Source organism: Cynocephalus volans, chromosome 4, assembly GCF_027409185.1.
Source record: "Cynocephalus volans isolate mCynVol1 chromosome 4, mCynVol1.pri, whole genome shotgun sequence".
Classification (NCBI taxonomy): Eukaryota; Metazoa; Chordata; class Mammalia; order Dermoptera; family Cynocephalidae; genus Cynocephalus; species Cynocephalus volans.
Genome location: NC_084463.1, coordinates 32,805,482 through 32,809,350, shown reverse-complemented (window position 1 = coordinate 32,809,350; position 3,869 = coordinate 32,805,482). Strand labels below are relative to the sequence as shown.

General features: G+C 39.9%; 1 pseudogene; it reads right to left on the bottom strand.

Moving 5' to 3' along the window:
• Nucleotides 1-2,339: 2,339 nt before the first annotated feature.
• LOC134375934 (olfactory receptor 2G3-like) lies at nt 2,340-3,252 on the bottom strand (annotated as a pseudogene).
• Nucleotides 3,253-3,869: the final 617 nt, after the last annotated feature.

Genomic DNA, 3,869 nt, shown 5'->3' with positions numbered 1-3,869 from the left:
CCCAGAATGGGAGAAAAAAGGAAATGGCATTGAAAACATATGAAATGATAGCAGAAAACTTCCCACATATAAGGAGAGATTCACATCTTCAGATTTCAGAGGCTCAAAGATCCACAAACATTCAACCCATAAAGGTTCTCTCAAAGACACATTATAGTCAAATTGGCAAAACAGAAAGACAATATTAAACACTGGAAGAGTGAAGTGTCAAGTCACCTATAAGGAAAACCCTATCAGATTAACATCAGTCTTTTCAACAGAAACCCTAAAATCCAGAAGAGAATTGGAGATATATTCAAAATACTAAAAGACAAAAATTGCCAGCCAAGAATACTTTACGCAGCAAGGTTATCCTTCCAAAGTGAAGGACAGGATGTGAGGGCGATCTGGCTGCGACATCTGTCACCCCATTGATCGCCAGGGTTGATTCGGCTGATCTGGCTGGCTAGGCAGATGTCCCCTTCCTCCCTCACCGCTCCATGTGCGTCCCTCCCGAAGCTGCGCGCTCGGTCGAAGAGGACGACCTTCCCCGCTAGAGGAGAGGACCGTTCTTCGGTCAAGGGTATACGAGTAGCTGCGCTCCCCTGCTAGAACCTCCAAACAAGCTCTCAAAGTGAAGGACAAATAGATAAACCTGGAGGACATTATGCTAAGTAAAATTAACTAGGCACAGAAAGACAAATACTGCATAATCTCATTTATATGTGGAATATTTGAAAGCTGAATTCATAAAAGCAGAGAGCAAAATGGGGTTTGGGGAGATACTGGTCACAGGACACAAAATTTCATTTAGGAGGAAGAAGTTCAGGAAATCTATTACACAACATAGTGACTATAGTTAATAGCAATTTACTGTATACTTGAAAATTGCTAATAGATTCTAAATGTTCCAATTACAAAACAATGATAAATACATGAAGTAATGATTATGTTAATTCACTTGATTCAGCCTTTCCACAATGTATACATCTACCAAAACATCGTGTTGTATATCATAAATATGATATTTGTCAATTAAAAATAATGAGTAGAAAGAAAGAAGAAAGAAAAAGTGGTATATGCATATAATAAAAAATTATTCAATCTTAAAGAAGAATTAAATCCTGCCATTTTGACAACATGGATGAACCTGAAGGACATTATGCTTAGTGAAATAAGCCAGACACAGAAAGACAAATACCTCATGATCTCACTTATATGTCACAATCATAAAAGTAGAGAATAGAAAAGTAGTTACTAGGAGATGGGGGGAGGCGAAGTGGGGAGTTTTTGTTCAATAAGTACAAAGTTTCACTTATGCAAGATGAATACGTTTTAGAGATCTGCTGTGCAGCATAGTGCTTATAGCTAACAGTCCTGTATCATGCTCTTAAAAATTTGTTAAAAGGTTAGAGTTTGTGTTGTGTTCTTACAGCACAAAGACAAAAACAAGACAAAAAAATTCTAGAGATGATGAATATCTGTATTACCTTGATTGTGGTGATTTTTTCATGGTTGTGTGCATGTCATAACTCATGAAATTGTACCCATTAAATATGTACACTTTTTGTATATCACTTATACCTTAATGAAGCTATTTTTAAAGGAAAATAATAAATTCCAATTATTCATATTAATCTAATGAGTGAAATGGTTTCGAACAAAATTATTTCATTATTTTCTTTTTGTTTCAGAAAGCTCATATCTACCACACTTACAGAGATCTTCAGACCACAAAAGGAGATGCACTGAGTTATGAAAAACAATGTGTTCGGTATATTTTGGTTTTTCTACTGCTTACTGAATTCTCAAGATGTTTTTTTAATGGGAAATGGTTTATGAAAAAAATAGTTAATACACTATCCCACTTATCGATAAATTGAGACTAAATACAAACAAGTATTTTTCTGCCTTGGTAGAGGAAGTACATGTAGAAATTGCTTATTTCCCAATATAAAGCTTTAATGGGGAGGGGAGGGTAAAGTAAATATAAAGTGTGTTTTTGGCAGAAAACTGAGCATTTTACTGAAATTGTGAGGGAAATCCTAATAACCTAGAGAAATAGTTAGTAAATATTTAATAATTCATTTTTTAAATCCCAGGGAATAAGCATCAGAAGTAAAATATGGACCTTATGGTGAGTCTCACACATCGCACCCAGGCACATCTCTCTTCTCCATGGCTCAAGCTGTCGACTTGAACATATATACATTTTGCTTAGTGACACATAGATAGGGAAAATAGCCCTTATCTAAGATAAAATAAGTGAACAGTAATTTAGCTGGTGTGAAATTTAGAACTATGGATTTGGCTAAATAGAGGCTGAGGAAGTCCATGGCTTATCATCAATTCCTTGCATATCACGTCTGTAGGTAGCACGATTTTCCAGAGAGAAGTTTCTTGAGAGCCTCTTTCACATCCTTGTTCCTTAAAGTGTAGATGATAGGATTTAAGGTGGTAGTCACCATAGTTCAGAAGAGAGAGATGAACTTGCCTTGGTCCTGTGCATAACTGTCACTGGGTTGCAGGTACATGTAGATTAGGGTGCCATAGAAAATGATCACCAGCACAAGGTGGGGGGCACAGGTGCTGAGGCTTTATGCCTTGTCTCCACAGATTTGACCCTCAGCACAGCTTGAGTTCTGAAGCCATAGGACATAAGAATGAGTGTTGGTGGAATCACGAGGAACAGGATGCTAACAACAAAAAGCACCAGTCCGTTGACAGTGGTGTCCACACAAGCCAACTTGAGGAGATCTGGTACTTCACAAATAAAGTGATCCAGCCTGTGGTTGCCACAGAGAGGCAATTGCAAGGTGAGGGTAGCATCGATCAAGGAACTGGCCAAACCACTGAGCGAGGAGATGGATGCCAGCTGTTGGCAAACCCGTGGGTTCATGATAACTACATAGTGGAGGGGTTTGCAGACAGCAATGGAGTGATCCGAGGCCATCACAGCCAAAAGGAAACACTCAGTGGAGCCCAGTGCTAGAGAAACAGAGTCGCACCACACAACCACCGTCAGTGATGGTCTGTTCTGGTCCTCGCAGGTTAACTAAGGTCTGAGGAGTGAGGCTAGTAGTGAAGCAGAGTAAAGAGAGGTTGTGAGGAAGAAGTACATAGGGGTGTGGAGAGTGGGGTCTAGAGATGAGATGATGATGATAGTGAAGTTTCCCACCAGAGTGAGAACAAACACACAGCCTCCAGGCGAGGGTGGGCGGAGAAGCCTAGAAGGATGAAACCCATCAGGGAACTCTCGTTGCCCCATCCCATCTCTCCAGAAGGAACTGCACCTGCTAAGAGGAACACAATGGGTGCATTTCAAACACTTTATTCTGGAATAACAGAATGTAAGAGCTGAAAGGATTATGGAGACTGACTTATCCAATGTATCTTTCACCACTGACATGTTGCTGACTTGGAAGATCAATCCATGTTCCTTCATTCCAGTCCATTGACTCGTTGAAAATATAATTGCTTTCAAGTTTGGAGTTGTCTGGGGACTGATTATTAAAACCAATCAAAGTGGGGCCGACCCTGTGGCTCACTCGGGAGAGTGCGGCGCTGGGAGCACCGAGGCCGCGGGTTCGGATCCTATATAGGGATGGCCGGTGCGCTCACTGGCTGAGTGTGGTGCGGATGACACCAAGCCAAGGGTTACGATCCCCTTACCAGTAAAAAAAAAAAAAAAAAAAAAAAAAAACAATCAAAGTGGATATTTGCAAGCATATTAGGAAAATGTACAATGATCTACTACCAAAAATAAGTAACTCTCAAAGTAAAGAAGTAATCAGCATCTCCATGGGTTTTAACTGTCAACAAAAACCTACGTACAAAATATAGTATTCAGGTCTGATCTCTGGCACAAGGGGATAGGAAATTTCTCCTCA